The 21,863-nt window shown below is 35.3% G+C and overlaps 1 protein-coding gene and 1 pseudogene across 2 annotated transcripts in view; one reads left to right on the plus strand and one right to left on the minus strand.

The window, feature by feature from the left end:
- LOC141390741 (aquaporin-like) overlaps window positions 1–21,863 on the minus strand; it is a 434,687-nt pseudogene that overhangs the window by 342,588 nt on the left and 70,236 nt on the right.
- LOC141404193 (aquaporin AQPcic-like) overlaps window positions 1–21,863 on the plus strand; it is a 112,014-nt gene that overhangs the window by 77,383 nt on the left and 12,768 nt on the right. Inside the window, exon 1 of one of the 2 annotated variants that reach the window (XM_073987558.1) lies at window positions 9,539–9,751. The exons of the other annotated variant lie outside the window; for it this stretch is intronic. The gene's annotated coding sequence lies outside the window, so the exon portion shown is untranslated. Of the gene's footprint in view, window positions 1–9,538; window positions 9,752–21,863 lie in introns of those variants that run through there. 2 annotated transcript variants of the gene reach the window in all.

Here is a 21,863-nt window from a genome sequence, read left to right on the forward strand (position 1 = left end):
TCTGCTCCTGTATCCTTCACTATAGCTTGCCATCGAAGTGTTGACCTTTCCTTTTAGAGTAAAATATCAGCATAATCCTTATGGCTAAAGCAGATATATACATTTTGATTAGATTAAGAAAGTACAGATCTTTATTATGTTTTTGAACCAAATCATTTTCAGATAATTTGGAGTCAATTTAGCCAGTCCTGGCGGGTGCACCAGATAACTCTCTAAAGGAACTTTAGTCTAAAGTTCATATATTGACTATATTCATTTAAGGCTTCTTATTGTACCTACTCCTTACGAGCTTTTCGTGCTATACTTCCCGATTTAAGGTTCTCCAAAATTTCCGATAATCCAGAGTTCAGAGGTACAGTTTTCATGTATCTCCCCCATAAACAACAGAAATTTGCGCCCGGAAACAGTTAAAGGTCTGGTCTGGGATCGTTTTCGATTTTTTTGTGTATTCCTTTGGGTTCGGATTTTGGAAATTTCCAACGCATAATTTCATGCTATATTTTTAAAACCTTGGGATTAGTAATAACCTGGACATAACTGAACATTTGTGCAGAAGGTGTATGAAGCACTTGCTTTTACTATTGTTGGTACATTCCGGGGAAGTATTGACTTACATAGAAAAAACTATACTGTTATAGTAGCGATCAAAAGAACTACCTGTTATTAAAATTTCAACACAATCCTCGAAGTGTTCTTAAAGTGTAATCAAGCGCGACATTTCCCATAGTGGAGTTGATCTAAATCTGGGAATTACTTCTTTCGGTAATTATTCTACCCACCAGCCATTTTAGTTGGTCATCGTAGGATTTTAGAGCTTACGGGCCATTAGGTTAGGAAGTGTGGGCCCACGCAAATCAGTAAACAGAATCTCAAAGTATACCTTCGATAGAAACTTTCTTCGAGCAGTCCTTAATCTGCACTTAAGCAGAAATTTTGAACTTTGATACGAGAGATACTCAACAGCGATAGATACGTTGACCAACCGTACTACTCTATTATAGAGTACAGTACTCTATTTTAAGTATATGTGCTCTATTTTTTTAATTACTTAGGAGGTTTGACGTTTTTTTATTTGGAATGACGACTTCTAGTTCGCTTTTCAAAATAGTCTTCTGTGGGCTTTAGGAGACCTCCAAAGGTCCTCCGTTGGCCCTAGAAGACCTCCAAAAGTCTTCTGTTGTCTAAAGAAGACCTCCAAAGGTCTTCTGTTGTCTTAAGAAAACTCCCAGAGGGGTTCTGTTGTCTTAAGAAGGCCTCCAAAAGTCTACTGTTGGCTTTAGAAGATCTCCAAAGGTCTTCTGTTGTGTTTAGAAGACCTCCAAAGATATTTTGTTAGCTTTAGAAGACCTCTGAAGGCCTTCTGTTGACTTTAGAAGACCCCCAAAAGTCTTCTGTTGGTTTTAGAAGACCTCCAAAGGTTTTCAGTTGCCTTTAGAAGACCTCCAAAGGTCTTCTCTTGTCTTCAGGAGACTTCAATAGGTCTTCTGTTTTCTTTAGAAGACCTCCAAAGGTCTTCTGTTGTCTTAAGAAGAACTCCAAAGGTCTTATGTTGGATTTAGAAGACCTCCAAAAGTCTTCTGTTTGCTTTAGAATACCTCCAAAGGTATTCTGTTGTCTATAAAAGATCTCCAAAGTTTTTCTGCTGTCTACAGAAGACCTGCAAATGTCTTCGGCTGCCTTTAGAAGACATCCAAAGGTCTTATGTTGGCTTTAGAAAACCTCCAAAGGTCTTCTGTTTACTTTAGAAGGCCTCCAAAAAGTCTTCAGTTGCCTTTAGAAGACCTCCGAAAGTCCTCTGTGTTCTTTAGAAGATCTCCAAAGGTTTTCTGTCCTCCTTTTTTTGGGATGTAACTTTTTACACATTTGTATATGTACTCTATTCTCATTCAAAAATTTTGGTCACCGACGAAATAGACCATCTCCGAACTTGATATAAATTTGAGATAGAAAAATGTTACGATTTGCAAATGTTCGGTTCGGTTTCTGTAGTTGAGGAACAAATTTTTGAGTGAACATGATGTACATTTTTTAAAGGTAAGGTCACATTAGGCAAATATTTGCTCCAGCGACCGGCAGTGTGCGCTTACTGAGAACAAGTGAGCGTAAATGATGCGTTGAAAATTATGCTCACTTGCTCTCAGTAAGCGCCCACTGCCGGTCGCTGGAGCAAATATTTGCCTAATGTGACCTTACCTTAAGTTATCATACTTATCAGTTTTCAGAGCCTTCGGGCCATTATTCCACGAACAAAATTTCATCTCTATAATCAAATCCAGAAGTACAACCCCCGAACAGCACTTAAACTGCCATTAATTAACAAGTGTTTATTGCTGTAGTTGTAGCAACGCAAATATGTTCGTTCGTATATTTTCTCGTTTACCTCGTTTTGGTGTCCAGATTCTGAAATCATGAACCCTGGACTGGTTGCATCCAGTTAAACACACAAGCAGGTACTGCATCGAAAACATTTTATTGTGCTGATGCGCCGTCTTCTCTCAAGATGGTTCATTGGTGTCCTGTGGAGGCACCTTATTGCTGTCCCCAGGGCGGCATTCTGGCAGGTTTAAATTTTCTTCAGCTCCGTAGCGCTAATATTTGCAGAACACACTGGTGCCGCATAGATTACCACAGACCTACCAATTGTTTTCTAAGAGGTCGACAAGGTTTCTTTGTCAGCACACCAAATGATCCATGACTATTCGGTCCCGCGGTCCGTTTTCCAGAATCTATACAGATGTTTGGCAACTTGGAAAAAGCTCCTCATCATTGGGAGGAATCTTCTCTAGAATCTTCGCTACTGGCGACAGGAGGGAAACCGATCTATACGATTTGTATCTGCTGGTACGATTACCGGGCTCACCAGGATCACCCTTACAACTTTCCAGGCTTCTGGTACAATATGGTTGGCTAAGGATAATTTAAGCATCACAATTGAGATTCCGTGTGGGCGCAACGCTTCGCCTTTCTTTCATCCTACTTTCCCGGATCAATGTTGCATTGCTTCAAGTGGTCTAACCACTTTTTCTGCTTGCGTTCGCCTATTAGCCTGTTGACTTCAAAAGTAAGATCCATAATTCCTGGGTCTCATTTAATAGTCTCGTCGCCTCTGCTGTGAAATTCGGTCAAATTTCGGGTATTCGAACAGCAACAAGTACGTAGGGTGTTTGGAGCTGTGATAATGTTCCGGAAAATGTTATTAGCTACCCGAGGATCTGGGGAGCTTTCTAAAGCGGTGATTGGTAAATTTTCTGAACCTTTGCAATCACTTTTTCCATGGATCAGAAAAGTAAGGAGGTTAGAGGTAATTTGTTGTAGCAGTAGAGAAACCAACGTAGAAGTTTCGGGTCAATCCGATACGAAAGTACCCGCTGTCGTGGGATTGGGTTAGTGTTATTGATGTCGGGTGGTTGTGGTTAACGACGACAATGATAGGAAGATGGTCTGAGTCATGCGAAATTACTGCTAGCCAAGACACCACATTTAACATTGCATAGGATGAATGGCAAAGCTTATAATGAACAGTTTGGAGTCCCATATCACCAGATGGTTATTTCGCTTTCGATCGGGGAACTTTTTTGGCCGAATCGATCTTTGAAACGCGTTTTCGTTATCAGGACAAAATTTCACGCACTTTATGGGTTGCTAGAGTCAAGCTCAAGCGAGATAGGTCTGTACTGGACAGATTGGTGTATAAGGAACACACTTCCTTCTCCTTCGTTTCGTACACGATCCTTGCGCCAGACATTGTTACCATCGCAAAGTAGAGTCTAAAATCTTGATGAATTTGTTGAGGAAACCGGGGCGCTGAAAAACAACATGTGGTGTAAGATGTTGCACTTATTATTGTTGGGGAGACAGCGCGGATGTTTCGTATTCCGACAATCAACTTGGAGATGCCCCCACCAGGAGTTATGTTCTTGGTGGGGGACAAAACCAGAACAGTCTCAACCGTACCACTATTCCTTACATCCGTTGCATCATGTTGACATGTGGTAGGTGAAGATCTGGCAAGAGGAACATGGCCCGTGGTTCTTCTCTATCCCGTCACTGGCCAAAAGAGCTGGTGGGAGTCATTCCAGGATATATTACCGATCCCATGGTGAAAAAATACACGAACACATAATTGTTGAGATGACGTCCCCGAGTTTATGATTCCTCCTGTTCAATCCTATGCATAGAACCTGCCTCTGTGGCATCGTGTTTAACTTTTGTGAGGAAGGTGCCCGATAGAGTCATCGTGTAATCAACCAGGCAGATAGATAGGGCAAGATCGACATAAAATTGCCCGCAACGGACATTATTTCAATAAGGCACATTTCTGACCGAGACAAAGTGTAAGACTTAACGAACCATCTTTAAACCAACAAAAATCACAGATAAGGGAGAACTTGGCGTTTTTGAAGAAAAAAGAATTAAAAAAATTTTATGTTTGGCCGGGCCATAAAATATTCTGAACTAAAATGGAATAAATAGTCTCCTTTCCTGTCCACAATTTTAGGTGTTGAAGTTTTTCGACCACGGATACCCAAATGCTTAACACGGTGCTCTTGAACCAAATTTAAATGGAAGGTGCATACACCTGGGAAGTTTTTGCGGATTCTGAAACTACAATGTTCATAGATGAGAAAAATCAAAAAAAAAAAAAAAACAAAAAAATCGCCGGAACGTTTTTTAAATAAATCGCGATTCAAGTTGACATTTTTAAGGGTTTTTTAGGTTTTCACGATTTTGCTTGAAAACCGCAAGTCCTATCGAAATGGGACTAAAGAAAATGTTGTAGTTATGAAATTTGTGTACAAGATTGGATTCGTAATTTTTTCCTAGGTTGTACCATTTTTGAGATATATAATTTTAAATTGGGAAATTGCAGTCATGACATTGCTTTATAAGGAGGCGATACAGTCAATCCATTGTCCTAATTTGAACTTCTATATCTCAATAGCAGTAAAAACTACGAAGATATCATAAGTGCCAATCTTGTAGAGAATTTTCATAGCTATAACATTTTCTTTAGTCTCATTTCGATAGGACCTGCGGTTTCCAAGCAAAGTTGTAAAAACCCCTTAAAAATGTCAACTTGAATTGCTTTTTATTCAAAAAGCGCTCCGGCGATTTGTTTTTTTGTTGTTTGTTTTTTCTCATCTATGAACATTGTAGTTTCAGAATCCGCGAAAAATTTCGCAGGTCTAAGCAACTTCCATTTAAATTTGATGCAAGAGCACCGTGTTAAGTTAGGTCAGAAAATTTATCTACAAATGTCTACAATTGGGCGCTAGTACCGTTCTGTGGACGCTATATCAAGACAGCAAAAATGTAGCTGAAACCCTCAAAATACCTGGTGGTATCCTAATATGGGAACTATACCAAAACATGTATCTAAGTTTTGTGACCACTGGGAACCTAAAGGGTCAAATACGAGGTAGGTCCATCAAAAATGTAGCCAAACCCCTCAATATACCAAAATCGGGAGGTACAGTTATTTGATAATACCAAAACATAGATCTATGTTGACAATTTCTGGTGGAGAAGTTTTGTGACTGCAGGGAACATCAAAATCTCAAAATGCCTAAATTCGGAAGCTACAGTTACATGGGGCCTATACCAAAACATGGACCTATTTAGTCAGTTGTTGGTGAATTTTGCTATATCCCTCAAAATATCTAAAATCAGGAGGTATTGTTATATGGGGGTTATACCAATTTTGACAATTTGACATTTTTTATGGAGAAGTATGGGTAGTTCAGTCACAAAAGGTAGCTATTGCCCTCAAAATACCGAAAATCAGGAGGGACCGTTATATGGGAGCTATACCAAAACGTGATCCATAATATGGTGGATGGTGCACAAAAATCGAATGATCTGTGGCCAATCTGTGTTAAGCGCGAGTATCAGCGACATCGATAATAGTTAGATCTATCCGAATACTGACCCGTGACATAACTCCTAACGTAAATAACGCCCGAATTTTTTGGACCTATGTCCGTCTGTTTTGTCTGTTATGATAAATATAAATTGAGTTAGCAATTTTATTTTTTATTTATTTCAAATATTTATTCTAATAAAAAACTAGTAAAAAAGCATTAAGTTCGGCCGGGCCGAACTTTTCATACCCTACACCATAAAATATTCTGAACTAAAATGGAATAATTACTTTTCATTCCTGTCCCCAACTTTAAGTGGGTACGTTAAAATGTCAGATAATGTTTATGTACATTTATGCTTCATTCGGGAGGCCCTTTTTTATGGTGCCTATATCTAACTATGTATGTTGACAATTTCTGGTGGGCTAGAAATTGGGAGGTACTGTTATATAGGGGTTATAATAAAACATGGGCCTATGTTGACAGTTTTTGATGGGAGCCTTTAATGTCAAATAACTCCTAATTCGGTTAAAAAATTTAGCTAGAATCTTCAAAATATCGAAAATCGGTACATAACGTGGGAACTTCAAATGTCATTAACAGCTAGTTCGGAGGTATCTGGGCTATACGAAAATATGAACTTAAATGAACCGTTATATGGGGGCTATACCAAAACGTGGACCTATGTCCACAAGTTTTGTCATATAAGTTTATTGACATTTAAGAACTTTAAATGTCAAATTATAGCTACATCGGTCTGAAAATGTAGCTACAAACGTCAAAACACCGCAAATCGGGGGTACCGTTATATGGGGGCTATACCAAAACGTGGACCTATGTCCACAAGTTTTGTCATATAAGTTTATTGACATTTAAGAACTTTAAATGTCAAATTATAGCTACATCGGTCTGAAAATGTAGCTACAAACGTCAAAACATCGCAAATCGGGGGTACCGTTATATGGGTGCTATACCGAAACGTGGTCCTATGTCCACAACTTTTGTTATATAAGTTTATTGACATTTAAGAACCCTAAATGTCAAATTATAGCTACATCGGTCTGAAAATGTTGCTAAAAATGTCAAAATACCGCAAATCGGAGGGTACCGTTATATGGGGGCTATACCAAAACGTGGACCTATGTCCACAACTTTTGTTATATAAGTTTATTGACACTTAAGAACCCTAAGTGTCAAAATATAGCTAAATCGGTCTGAAAATTTAGCTAAAACTGTCAAAATACCGTAAATCGGGAGGTACCGTTATATGGGGGCTATACCAAAACGTGGACCTATGTCCACAACTTTTGTTATATAAGTTTATTGACACTTAAGAACCCTAAATGTCAAATTATAGCTATATCGGTCTGAAAATGTAGCTAAAAACATCAAAACACCGTAAATTGGGAGGTACCGTTATATGGGGGCTATACCAAAACGTGGACCTATGTCCACAACTTTTGTTATATAAGTTTATTGATACTTAAGAACCCTAAATGTCAAGTTATAGCTAAATCGGTCTGAAAATGTAGCTAAAAACGTAAAAATACCGCAAATCGGGGGGTACCGTTATATGGGGGCTATACCAAAACGTGGACCTATGTCCACAAGTTTTGTTATATATGTTTATTGACACTTAACAACCCTAAATGTCAATCTATAGCCAAATCGGTCTGAAAATGTAGCTGAAAACATCAAAATACCGTAAATCGGGGGGTACCGTTATATGGGGGCTATACCAAAACGTGGACCGATATATCCCATCTTCGAACTTGATCTTCCGACGGCTAAAAAAATGGTATTCCCCAATTTTCAGCGAAATCGGTCAACAAATGCGACCTGTATGTTGCGAACGGACGGACGGACGGACGGACGGACATGCATAAATGGACTCAGAAAGTGATTCTATGTATATCCCTAGAAGAAACTATGGGTCTATCTCGCTTCCTTTTGTATGTTACATACAAATGCACTAACACATAATACCCCTTACCACATAGTGGTGTAGGGTATAAAGACAATAAAATTATATAAAAAACCAGTAAGGAAAGGATCAAAGTCGGGCGGAGCCCACTATATAATGCCCTACACCACTGTGAATAGGTAAAATATATATGGGAGGTAAATCCAAATCCGAACCGATTTCGATAAAATTTGGCACTTTTATCTATAGACCTAATTCCATCACACATTCCAAATTTCATTGAGATCGGACATATATAACGTGTTTCGTGCACCAAATACCAAAAATCGGCCAAAAATATATATGGGAGCTATATCCAAATCTGAACCGATTTTGATTTAATTTGGCACATTTATCTATAGAGCTAATTCCATCACACATTCCAAATTTAATCAAAATTGGACAGATACCGCATGTTTGGTGCATCAAATACCTCAAATCGGCCGAAAATATATGTATATGGGAGCTATATCCAAATCTGAACCGATTTTGTTATTATTTGGCACACTTATTTCTAGATTAAATTCCGTCACACATTCCAAATTTCATTTAGATCGGACATATATAACGTCTTTCGTGCACCAAATACCAAAAATCGGCCGAAAATTTATATGGGAGCTATATCCAAATCTGAACCGATTTTGATATAATTTGGCACATTTGTCTATAGACCTAATTCAATCACACATTCCAAATTTCATCAAAATTGGACAGATACAGCGTGTTTGGTGCATCAAATACCTCAAATCGGCCGAAAATATATATGGGAGCAATATCCAAATCTGAACCGATTTTGATATAATTTGGCACATTTATCTATAGACCTTATTCCGTAACATATTCCAAATTTCATCAAAATTGGACAGATACAGCGTGTTTGGTGCATCAAACACCTCAAATCGGCCGAAAATATATATGGGAGCTATATCCAAATCTGAACCGATTTTCACCAAAAGCAATAGTGTTCTTCATTAGGCTAAAAAAATGATCTTCCCCAATTTTCTGCCAAATCGAACAATAAATGCGACCTGTATGTTGCGAACGGACGGACGGACATGAATAAATCGACTCAGAAAGTGATTCTATACATGTCCCTAGAAGGAACTATGGGTCTATCTCTTTTCCTTAGGCATGTTACATACAAGTTCACTAACACATAATACCCTTTCCACAGGGTAGTGTAGGGTATAAATAGCACTAGCATCTAAGGCTATCAGCTAAAGAGTTAGAAATTTATATTTTTTCTAAGATTCTACTTTATCAATTTCTCTTTACTGGTTTAATGAACTGCTTTAATAACGAATAAATGAACAATTTTTTTGTTACTCCTTTCAGTTCCGTTTTTCATTTATCATCTTCATTTAAAAAAATATATTATAAAAATTATAGCAAATTAATAATTTTAATCTTGATTAACCTCATGACTTTTTTGCCATATAACCACGCTTTTCCAATTAACACCTTTTAATAACTTCAATTCTCAATATCCCCCCCAAAAAAGATATATTTTTAGAGTCAATTAAATATTAATTAATGAAACACGTTCCAGTGGCTCTTCTTATCTGGTCTGAAATTTCCCATATACCAAAAATTAGTGCGTATGTATGTGCGGACTGGTGCGGTACTGTTGTTGGTTTTGTTGCAACTGATATTTGATTGTGAGTGTGTTGTGTGGTGTTGTTCGTATATTTTGTTGTTCTGTATGAACTGAACTAGGTCTATATGGTCAGTTCCCTTAAAATGATTGTATTCAGTTTAGCTTTTACAGTCGTCGTTGTCGTTGGTTGGCACATCAAGTTGTCGTTGACGCCGCCGGTAACATAAATTTGTCGTGTTGCTATATCTCCACCATATATAAGAAAATAAAATATAAAATAACGTCGACTATTTTTTGAATATATTTATTATTTTTATTCGTTCATTAATTGTGAGTAAAGTCCAAATGCAAGAGTAAATAATATTGGAATAATTTATTTCACTAAAGTTTACAACTAAAATATATAAAAGACACAATATACTAAAGAAAGTGGCATGACTTTAAAACCTAATAAATAAAACATAATATTAAAAAAAATATTTTTCGAAATATAGTAAGAACAAACCTAATTCCAAAAATATAATAAAAATGGACTTTGTTTATATTTTAAAATTAATGAACAATGTTTGATGGGAGATAACGTCAACAAAGAAATTTCATTCAGAAGTTCAACAGGCAACAGAACGTAATGGAATAATTTGAAAAAAAGATGGAACATAATATTGAAATTGTTAAACAAATTATAAATAACGTATTTATAATTTAAAATTAATTCTCACAAATTGCTTCAAAACGTTTTGAAGTTTATTTATTATTTTCGTTCAATGTGAAACTCCCATACCTTTTTGTAACTTAAGTAGTTCAGGAAGAAGACTCCAAATTCGCAAAACAATCTTGCCAGTGAAAACTTTCCTTCGGATATATGGCAGTAAGGATAAAGCTCGTAAAAATCCGAATGTGAAATAAATTTTAAAATATATCAAAACAAAAATTTTTCCATTTAAAATAGATATTGATTTGATATGAAAAAAATATGTTTTCCAAAATATTTCTAAATAAACAAGTGGAGACTTATTTTGTTTTAGTATCACGATCCTTTATTTAGTTCAATGTGTCGTTTCGAATATAGAGGAGTTAAACACTCTGAAAACGCAAGCCAACATTTCTCTGAGTGGTTTAACCACCACTGAAAATATAAAAAAAAATAGCCAAAGACTTGAACACACGTATTTATTGTGCAAGGCTGACATTCTAAACAATGTGAAAATGTTTAATGAAAACTAAAAAGTAATTAATCAAATCTACAAAAAAATTAAGATTATCCTTCTTATCTATTCACTGGAGAGCTCTATGAATGGTGACATAGAAACAATGTTTTAAGTGATTTTTTTGACATAATATTATGAAGCATAAAGTTAAAGTGTCGAAGTAGACGTTGCTAGTTTTGGCGCCATTGACGCTATTTACACTAGGCAACATAATTTTGTTTACAAGTTCGCCGCTCATCAATCATATTAGATGTTGAGGCTTAGTGATATTCATTTTATTATTATTCAATGTTGTATTGCAGTGTTCAACACGCATCGTCGATGCCACCCACTTGCATTGACAAGTAACATATCGCACATGTTCAGCAAATGGGTATTAACTCAAAATTTTGAAATTTTCACTTTTTCGAGTGATTACTTATATATCAACAGTTTTTTCTCTCTAGTGAAAAATATAAAATTTTGAGTTACTATCTTCTTTTGTTCAACAGGCGCGATATGTTGTTTTGTGAATGTTTCCTAAATTCCTTAACCTTTACATGTCGTTTAAATAGTCTGCTATATACTGTGACCAAGATTGGAAACCTCTTTTGCGCACATAGAAGCAATCGTCTAAGACCAAAATAGGGTATTATAAATAATTAAAAAAAGTTATATTGTTGCAGCAACCATATATTTTGTGTCGAACACCATAATGACACAAATATATGTTTGTTTCAACAATATATATTTTTAGATATTTACAATATACTATTTTACTCTTAGAATAAGCGTGATTCACCAATATTTCTTCTCTGCGTGTGGTAATGAATTCTTTGGAGTATTGATGTATACATATTAGGCCGGGTCGAATTGTATGGACGGAGCAAAAAAACTATTAGAGCATATGTCTACCCTATAAATCGAGCCTACCGATTTTGACTTGAAGTTTTTTATCCACGATTTTGGATATTTTGGCATATAACAGCTAAACCAACACTAAGACGGAAATTGTAGCTAAGACAATAATTAAAAACTCTCTAGCACATCGCAATAGCATTGAAACGCTCGTTCAGGAAGTTTTGGCCTTGAGACTGTGCAATTTTTCGGAAAATATCATTAACTGACACTATGCTAGTTGACCAGAAAAATATTCAAGAGTTCTGATGCAAACTTTCTATCGTGTTGGGGTCCATGGACAACGAAAATATTTAGGTTCATTGGGGTCACTTCGCTTTTTTGTTTTATAACGGTAAAAGTTGTGAATCAGCAAAAACTTTCCGGGTGATTCAAGAGCACCGTGTTCTTTTTATACCATGGGCCTTATCGGTCCACTCCTTTGGGTACCTCGGCCACAAAAGTTCACAATTTGTCTTTAGAATGGTGTGAACGATAACTCTCGAAGGAAGCAATCGATTTGGTCCAAACTTTGCACATCGTATTATTCCTTCCAAATATAGTTTGGGTCCACTCCTTCGGGTACCTCCCACACAAAATTGGAATAAAGTAAAGTTCAGCTTCTCTCAGATCGTTTTGAAATTTGTTTCAGTAAGTTGTCCATGCGGCTCCCTTTACGATGGTACAATTTTTCTCTTGCGCAAGTCCATATTTCCTGAGATATTGGGCAAAATGTTCCAAGAAACCCTAACGGCACCACCCAAAATGGCAAATGCGCAAGATAATTCTTGCAGGGAGTTTCTGATTGATGCAGACTTTGCACATCATATTATTACTTCCAGTCATGTATCAGGTTGGAATATGGACTATATCGGTCCACTCCTTCGGGTACCTCCCACACAAAATTCGGATAAAGTGAATTTTAAGAGCCCCTCTCGGATCGTCTTGAAATTTTCTTCTGCAGGTTGTCCATGTGGCTCCATTTACGACGGTACAATTTTTTTCTTGCGCAAGTCCATACATCTTGAGATATTGGACAAAATGTTCCAAGAAATCCTGACGGCACCACCCAAAATGTCAAGTCCGCAAAATAATTCTCGCAGGGAGTTTCTGATTGGTGCAGACTTTGCACATCATATTATTTCATCCAGACATGTATCAGATTGGAATATGGGCTATGGTCCACTCCTTCGGGTACCTCCCACACAAAATTCGGATAAAGTGAAGTTTAAGAGCTCCTCTCGCATCGTTTAGATTATTTCTTTAGTAGGTTGTTCTACCGGCCTGATTAAAAACGGTACAATCTTTTTCCGTAATAAGTCAATGTTTCCTGAGATAATGGTCCAAGCTCCAAAACCCTGCCAGTACATACTCAAATAGCTATAGTGCAATATAACTCTAAAACTTGTTCAAAAAATTCTTCCAAACTTAGTCGAGTCCTTTATGAAGAAGTTTGGTTACTAAAAGTGTTTGGTATATGTCAATGATTTGGTATAGCCCCACATTACGGTAATTACAGATTTAAGAGCAAACTCGTGATCCAAAATCAATATATTTTATATACGTCATAATTATTGTGTTTGGATTTTTTTTTTTTTTGGTCGGTGGCTGATGTTTTATCTCTTTCAGCACAGCTGACTGATACTTTCTTACTTGTTTTCACAACGGATTACTATTGATCATTTTTCCTTTGAAAGGGATGAATAATATCTTTCGAACAAGCTATTACTTTTTAAAATCGATTTGAAAAACAATCCAATCCGATACAGTCAGTGCATTGTCCCAATTTGAACTTCTATATCTCAAAAAATGTAAAAACTACGAAAATATCATAAAGGACAATCTTGTAGAGAATTTTCAGTGCTACAACATTTTTTTTAATCGCATTTTAATAGGACTTGCGGTTTCCAAGCAAAATCGAGAATACCTAAAACACCCTAAAATTGTGATTTATTTAAAAAGCGAAGAAAATGAACATTGTAGTTTCAGAATCCGCAAAAACTTCCCAGGTGTAAGCTCCTTTCATTTAAAGTTGGTTCAAGAGCACCGTGTAGTTCCAATCGATCGCATCGTATGTATGAAAATAGGAAGTGATTTCATAAGTTCTTTTTTATGACATTACTCATAAGTTTAGGATCTAGGAGAGTGAACTAAGAACTAGATTTTCCAACTCTAGATTACGCTATGAATATTTTTTCTTAATGTGTACCGAATCCATTTTCATCGTTTTATCTGCTTTTGAATGGGCTCCTTTTTTGTTAAGTTCCGGTGGATCGATCGATAATTCTCACCGTTCACCCAAAAGGAACCAGGTCGTTCATTTTGTTCGTTGGCTCATTTTCGTTCAATATTATATTATATATTATATATTCTTTCAACCTAATAAACAAGAAGAGCTATATGAATACGATGAGCTAAATGAAAGAGATAATTTAAATTAACGATATACACGAATGAGGTGGATATGGTTCCATGCGTTCATTTCAGGGAATCGTTCTTTTGATTTTATTCGTTGATGAACGACACAACTCTAGTGCTAGCAGAAACTATCGACATTTGCAATTACTTGATGTTGATGCATGATGTTTTCAGTACTGGCGTTGTTATTTGCCATGACCTTAGTCTTCTTGATGTTTATCTCAGTTCCAGCATTGGAAGCCAGTTTACTTTTGACTGTATGCTGAATATTTTGTGAGAAAGAAGACATACATATATCATCTGCATAGTATATGTCTTCGAGTTGTTGTAAGAGACTCCATGTTATTCCTCTTCTCTGGGAGCAGACTTCATTCATTATTTAATCCACGTGAATTGTGAACAGTAGGAGTAACAAAGGACATCCTGACGTTACTCTTGATGGTTAGCTCATGTACAACATTGCGAGCCAGTACCTCCAGGACTTCTACTTTTGACTGGATATCTTGTGAGAAATAATGCAGATATCATCTGCATAATCTAAGTCTTCGAGTTGTCATGAGAGACTCAATGTTATGTCTTTTCTCTGAGGTAAGCTTTCATTCATTATTGCATCCGTGGCAATTGTGAACAAAGGAGGTGACAAAGGACTCCCTACATGGTGTCCAAGGCTTACTTGACATCGACGAACAGAAGATACAGAGGTGTATGACATTCTAAAGATTGCTATATTATGACACCCTACATGTCAGTGCAGATCTACTGGACGTTTTGCACTTACTGTAAATTATTTTTTTTTTTTGGTCGGAGGGCCAAGAGAAGACTTCTCTCGAATAAATGAGCACAAGCAAATTATATTTGAAGCCAAGTAATGTAGGGTATCCTTCTGAAGGCCGAATCCGCACAGCGCAGATGTAAGGAAGTCATCACTACGCCGAGTTTTCCTACTACTGAAAGTGGCGATGTTGTGTTGTTTGGTAGTCGAATCAGGCATTTAGTTTGCTAAGGGACAACGTAAATATGTGTTAAAATGTATAGTGTGCTATCTGTATAAATCATTGAAGGTGTTATTGTCAGCCAGAAGCGATTGACCAATTTTGCCGGATCTAGCGAGAAAAATCCATTTTGCGGTTAGGTGTGCATGCAGTATAAAATGTTAGTTGGTGGAAGAAATGCCCAAAGATGCCTCTATCTTACGGTATATAACATGGCGATCTAGCATTATCCGTTCGCGCCTTATTTTTTTCTGGCACAACGGCCGATTTTTGGCGACCCTTACGACCTTCGTTTTTTTGCGAGTGTCGGCCACGATCGAAAGTTGTGAAAAATTATAGGACGAAAATGTTCACTACACCTTTTTCAGATGTAATTCGAATTATTTTAATTGTAATTCGAGAATTCTATTTGTAATTCGTAACATTTCATTTGTAATTCGAGAATTCCATTTGTAATTCGAATTATTCCATTTGTAATTCGAATTATTCCACTTGTAATTCGAATTATTCCATTTGTAATTCGAATTATTCCATTTGTAATTCGAATTATTCAATTTGAAATTCGAATTATTCCATTTGTAATTCGAATTATTCCATTTGTAATTCGAATGATTTCATTTGTAATTTCAAATAAAATAATTAGAATTACAAATGGAATAATTCGAATTACAAATGAAATAATTCGAATTTCAAATAGAATAATTCGAATTACAAATGGAATAATGCGAATTTCAAACGGAATAATTCGAATTACTAATGGAATAATTCGAATTACAAATGGAATAATTCGAATTACAAATGGAATATTACGAATTACAAATGGAATGTTACGAATTACAAATAGAATTCTCGAATTACAAATGAAATGTTACGAATTACAAATGGAATTCTCGAATTACAACTAAAATTATTTTTCAGATGTAATTCGAAAGGTGTACACCTTTTTCAGATGTAATTCGAAACATTTTAGTTGTAATTCGAGAATTCCATTTGTAATTCGTAACATTTTATTTGTAATTCGTTTTGGTATAGCCCCCATAGAATATTTTATGGTGGAGGGTATAAAAGTTCGTCCCGGCTGAACTTAACACATTTTTACTTGTTTCTTTTGTACTCTGCTGGTTTTGAACACACGAACTTCTGATTTGTAGCCAAACACACTACACACTAGGCCACTCGTACGAACAGTTAGGGTTGTTTAAACGCGTGCATGTACATCAATATATCTTCGTAACTTTGTAAACAAAAAACTCCCATGCCGACGGTGAGCTTTGAACACACAACCCTAGGATTTGTAGTCGGACACACAAGCTCTGTGCCGCCGTACTTATTACTTAGTAACTACTTCATAATGAGTAAAGAAAGTAGTTATGTGTACCGCCTGATAATTAGAGATGGGAACCAAATGGTAAATACCCATTAAAATGGGTAAATTGGGTACAAATAGGTATAAACTGCAGAAACGAAAATCTTCCAATTAGATCCGAAAACGCAGTGTTTTAGCAAATTATAACTGACTATGAATAACATTACCTTTTTTAGATTGAACAATTTTGGTCCATATTTTGGTAAATCTCTCATATATTGTGACAGCATAATTTTGATATTTGAGAGCTTTTAGAGCGGTTTGTTGTAGTTATTCATGCGTCAGTGGATTAACCCACGATTTCGGTGCATAATTTTGAGATTTAAGTACTCCACGACAAAGCTGTAATTTTTGCATTCTTTGTTAACTTTTTGGCACAAGCAACTCCAACCGATTTGACATATAAAAAGTTTAGTCCGCGTGGTTTTTCTGGTATTCTTTTTGATTTTCCTTCTGACAGAAAAACAAAATTTTGATTTCAAAATAAAATTTTATTTATCCAAATAAACACCCAAAAAGAAATTTATCGAGTATTTAACCATGTTTTGGGTAAATACCGGGAAGAATCACATCTATACTGATGCGGAGAGTAATTAGCTCTCATTACACGGTAATGCATGAAGAAATGACCTGTGCCTATCAAATTTTTCCTGGGATGATATGACAGTAGGAAAGCACGTGAAGTAAATAAAAAAGACATCCATTGTATATATTTCTAGATTTTTCTATTTGCGAATTAAACAGAGAATTTCACTCATTATCACTGTTTCATTTCATGCCATTCTAAACATAAGTTTTGTTGCAGAGATAAGATTTGTTTTAATATTATTGAGACATCTGTTTCAAATTATGTTAATAAAATTGCATTAAGTATCTATCTCTGTCACACCCATAAAATATTAACGTTATCAGTTAAATTTGTGAAAATTCTATATTCTTATAATTGAAAGTGTTTTGCGTAAATCATCTGATTATTTGCTACAGTTGAACTTAAGTGAACCGAAAGCTGACTAATCATACGATTGATAGACAAAATCTTTTGTTATTTGTTTGATTAGCAGTGCTTTGCAGTATTTTCATGGCATACTAACTAAAAATTACGAATGAGAAGATTAAATAAACGTTGGCAACACTTGCGATGTCGGTAAAGGACAATTTTATTTTGGTGGGTAATTTTCCGAAAATGCTAGTTAATTTCCGAAATTATGCTACAGTGAAAGATAGTCTGATACATATTTATCGTTAATTACTGAAATCTGTAAAATCCAAGAGGAAGCATTTTGATTTATATTTTGACATAAAACTTAACAATACTGGTCGGTTGGGGCTTATTTAGCGAATTAACAATTGATATATTTACGCCGTTTGAAAATTCAGCGAATCCTTTCGCTACTTACCGATGTTTTGTGAATAAATGCAATTTTCCATCTATTGATCAATTTCATGAGCTCCTTGTACAACAATAATCGTACTATAGCAAATACTCAACTTAACTTTGTGGTTTAGAAATTCATTTGATTTGTGGTTTCAAAATTTTACATTTTACATTTTTACATTTTTTAATCTCCTTGACAACCCTACGGTATATTGACCTGTGCAATCTGTGTAACAAATAATTTATTTAATTCTGCTTGAAATAAATTCTATTTAAATAGAAATTCCTTATCACACAGAAAACGAGACTGTACAATATATTAAATTCATATATTGTTACTATTAAATGAATAATTAACTGAATTGTTTTTTCTATAAATTTATATTGGTAATTCGTTTGCATTAAAACAGATTAGAATACAATTATTTATTGGCTATTTATAAAATTAATCGATTGCAAATACTCGAAAGATAACGAAAATTAAACACGTTTTTTTTGTTTGGTCAAAGGTTTTTATGGTACGCAATAAATTTAAATTAAATTTCAAAAAATATAAAATTAAAAATGAAAATTTTGCTTTGAAAACAACAAGAAAATAACAATTAGATTTTATTGATTAACTGGTTGAAGAAAGGTGAGTTGTTCGACCATTATTCAGATGTTAATGTTTTGTTTTTAAAATAAAGTCCATTTTTAAAATCAAAAAGTTTGAAAATCTATTTTGAATACGTGGTGTGGGAAGAGGTCTTTTATGTTGGTAGTGGTTGCCGTGATACATACTCTTTTTGTGTTCTGTATCTGGACTGGTGTGGAGCAGGTTGGAACTCACCCTGAGAGGTCCTGAGCAGCCGAAGAGCTCGTCCCAGTGCCAAAAGGATGCCCATAACAGAATGGTGGGCCTTCACCAGCGCCGGTGTTATTGATGCTACATAAAGATCGTCCAAGAGAAAATTGTGAGTTTATCGAAGATCTGCAACCCATCCCTTTGACAATGTTGCATCAATAAAATCGGCGAAGGCGCACCAGTGGTGAATCTGCCCCTTGTTACCCTACATGTAATGGTCGCAAAACAAATTTCTGTTGACCACATATTTATCTCTTCGTATCTGCTTTCATGATTTTTATAGCTTTGCATACATAAGTATTTCCATGATTTATTTTTCTCGATATAAGTGACCTTGCTAAGTACGTCGCCGCCACCATCAGTTTCCTATAGACATTTTCCCTTAAAAGCCTACACATAAGTTATTTCATTTCACTTGTTTACATTGAAATGCAAACTGTTTTCCCACATAAAACACTTCGAGTTTAATATGTGGTTAATTTTGTTTACTTGATCAGGCATCAAACGCAATGAACAACAATAATGATGCACAGTGTTTTTGGGGCTACAAAAATTTAAAGAAATTAAGTCTATTAACTATAATTCGAATATAACTATGTTACTTCATGGCAATGATATGATAGCTCTTTTCCTTTGCTTCAAAGAATCTCCAAGTTTTGATACTTTTACCAGAGTTACACCAAAACGCAGCACAATTGCCTTAAGGCAGTTCATTACTTTTGCAACTTTTGCAATTTTTACTGTGAATGAAAAACAAATGAAAAACAATAGTTTTACATTTTTACTATGCACAAATATCAACACAACTTAAATGTTTGAAATACCTCACAGATTCCGCATTCTGAAGAAATAAATACAAACATACATACTACTTACTAGAAATATTAATGCCTCTCCCTATTGTGGTTTTTAATATGTTGTGGAAATGTGGTTAATTGCCATTAGCATTTGTATGTTGATGCTCAAGTTACATATCAACTGATTGCAAATACATATTAGAAAATGTTTATCATTATTTTGTTTTATAAATAATTCGTGGGAACATTTTCAATAAGTACTGTAACAAAAATGCTAAAAATAAATCCAATAAGTGTTAAAATTACAATACATACATATATTTATATCCCCCACTATGAACATGTGATCCTTAGGTAACCTAAGAAAAACCTAAGCATATCAACTTCTTATTTATATTTAAGATCAATAATATTCTCAAATGGAAAAATGCAAACGCTGAACTGATTTATTCGTCCAAATAATTTAACCCTATTTTGAATATGGTTAGTTATAAAAAGTTATATTTTAATATCACTTGCGACACGATATAAGATTAAGAAAGAGAATACATGTGTCTCGGCTTTTTCCCCATCACTTGCACTTTCGTGGTTATGGGTCCCAAAGATTTGAGGCCTTGATGAAAAAAATGTTAATTTTTTCACGCTCATATTTTCAAACCATAGAGACTCCAAGGTCAAAATCTTCAAGATCAAATTTCTTTTATATTTTTTTTTCGAAATTTTGTTTACTGAGATCTTGGATAAATTTTGAAATTGGTTGTTTGTTTGATTTTGGTAGGTTTTTGGTCTATGTATTATTAGACCAAAACCAAGGAAAACTTATAAAATAAATGTTATCTTCACGATTTTGACCTTGCTAACAGCTAAGTTACTTCAGGCTGCGACTGTACAAAAGAACAACGAAAGGAATGGTGTACCTAAATCAGCGTACCTGAAGCTTGTCTTCAATTATATATCTGCTCACAGTGAGTATCTTCAAAAAATTGTCCAAAGTGTTGATAAATAAAAAAAGCGTTTGTCATGAAGAAATACAATTCAACAGCCAAATAAATATCCGTGAAAGTATAAAAAACACATTTGCATTTGAAAAACCAAAAGTTCTAAGACAGAGAAGCCATCCCACAGTCGATACGTCTGAAGAGCTACTCAACTAATAGCGAAACCAGGTCACGTAATTTGGTGAATATGTGGGTTCGAGTCCTTGGCTTTCCTTTTTCACACGCAAAAAATTTCGATCATCAAGCTTAACTCTAAACGAGAAAATTAATAAAAAAAATCATTTAGTGCCGGAGGTTTTTTTTAACGAATTACTTTACACGGTGCGCCTGAATCAACTTTAAATGGAAAGCGCTTACACCTGAGAAGTTTTTGCGGGTTGTGAAACTACAATATTCATAGATGAAAAAATCAAAAAAAAAATCGACGAAGCATTTTTTAAATAAATCGCGATCAAAGTTCACATTTTAAGGTTTTTTTAAGTTTTCACGATTTTGCTTGGAAACCGCAAGTCCTATCGAAATGGGATTTGAGAAAATGTTGTAGCTGTAAAACTTCTCTACAAGATTTACCTTTATGATGTTTTCGTAGGTTTTACCAGGAGACCGTTGGCACATTGTGTTCATTCTGAATAGGTTTGCAGTTGAAGGTCAGAATATTCCAAATTTATTACCTGCTGAGGATACAGATGAAGAAATTTTCGGGATATTGCTGTGTTGTTGACAGGGATGCCAAGTTGGTGGTTTTCCCGCTCCTTTTTGTCGTGCAAAACCCACTGTTGTAGCGATTTTTTATTTTAAATCGCTACTGTAGCCATTTTGGCTATTTAAGGTAGCAGCTGTAGCGATTTTATTGTCATCGATCTTTCCTTTGCTAAAAGGAACTAGTTCCTTAATATAGTTCCATAGTTCCGAAAGCGCTATAGTTCAGTGAATCTTTCTCTTTCATTGTTCTTTCTATTTCCTTCGTTCCAAATAGTTCCCAGAGTGAAGTAGTTTAACGAATCTTTCTCTTCCTTTTTGTTTTCATCTTTTGGTGGATGAATTGACATAAAAGTAAATAAATTGCAGCGATGTAACGAGGATGTGATTTACGTTTATTGAAAGAAAGATCGAAGAGCGTGTGCAATTAAATAGAGAAAATGAATTATACAAATGAATGGAATTATATGCACGGCTGGAACTATGTGAGCCGGATATAGTTCCAATAGTTCCTTGTCCGGAATAGTTCCTTGAAACTAGTTCGTTCCGGAAGTTCACAACTCTAGATGGCAGATCGTGTTCAAATATAAAGAAGAGCATGGGAATAGGATATTTTATTGAAGAAATAAATAAAAACATGCATGTGCGATTTTTTAAATATCTCTCTTTCACATTCCCGTAGTGTTTTTTTGTCTTAGTCAGTAGGTCGGAGTTTACACACACAAATTACTCTGGTAAGAAAATTGAGTTTTTTGGTCAATAGGCGATAGGAAAGAGTATTGAGGAGCTCTTTTCTCTCCGCTCTCTCCCAAAAACTTAATTTTCTTTCCCGAGTAATTTGTGCGTGTAAACTCCGACTAGAGATTTGT

This window comes from Musca autumnalis, unplaced genomic scaffold (genome assembly GCF_047663935.1).
Source record: "Musca autumnalis isolate F117 unplaced genomic scaffold, ASM4766393v1 scaffold_1, whole genome shotgun sequence".
NCBI classification, from domain to species: Eukaryota; Metazoa; Arthropoda; class Insecta; order Diptera; family Muscidae; genus Musca; species Musca autumnalis.